Source organism: Penaeus monodon, chromosome 19, assembly GCF_015228065.2.
Source record: "Penaeus monodon isolate SGIC_2016 chromosome 19, NSTDA_Pmon_1, whole genome shotgun sequence".
Taxonomy (NCBI): Eukaryota; Metazoa; Arthropoda; class Malacostraca; order Decapoda; family Penaeidae; genus Penaeus; species Penaeus monodon.
This window is the reverse complement of record NC_051404.1, coordinates 19,974,534-19,975,480: the sequence shown is the minus strand read 5'-3', so window position 1 is coordinate 19,975,480 and position 947 is coordinate 19,974,534.

Sequence of the window (947 nt, the reverse complement as noted above, 5' to 3'; positions counted from 1 at the left end):
CAATATCTTCAATAGAATCTCAGGCTAATTTGAAATATTCAGAAATGACTGCTTACACTGAATGTCTACAGGTTATATAACACAGATTCCGTCCTTAAGAAGTACATTTGCAAAGCTCAGCCAAGATGCCAAATGTCGATAGCTCAAAAAATGTTTTTTGTTTCTCACTTTTTAATAATGCATTTCGACAGTTTCTAGAATGTTCCAGGTCGCCGTCTTGGGCCCCCGAAGACATTCTACGAAATACTTCTCTGTTGGTATCGTGCGACAGAAAGTGTATTGTCCTATTGTATTTACGGCCATTTGCTTAAACAAAATGTGGACTTCATGAACAGACTTCATACACATCGCTATGTTTAGACAGTTGTGATTCCACATTTGTATAGTTAACTAACATGTTCAGTATTATCAGAACACATGGTGACATGTTAAATTGTGGTCCTAATAGTTTCAAATAGAAACAAAATGAAGAATATTAAGGAGTAAATTAGACATATTTTAAATATTTAGAGATAGCTTAATATAGTCTTCAAGAAATATTAGGAATGCGGCCGCATAGCGATGCAATATTTGCTGTGAAAATGAAATATATATTGTGGAACACAGCAACTCATTTGTAGGTCACATATACTTCTGACAACAGAGTATCGCTGTTCCGAAATGGCCAAACTGTTAGGATGAAATAACTTTAAACAGACTATACAACAAAGTATCTTCACCAAGATATGTCAATTTTCAGCAATATAGGAAGCGATTTAGCATTTCAAACCTGCCAACATTGACACTTTTTTATTTCCAGGGTCACAAGTCTCATTGTGTAAAGCACATATGGACACGAAATTTGTGACGCCAAAAATGTTGTTTAAGCATACTGAAAGAAATGTGATATTCACAAATGTATGAAGTCGCATATCTTGTTCGAGCATATGGCTAATTGAACCGCACTG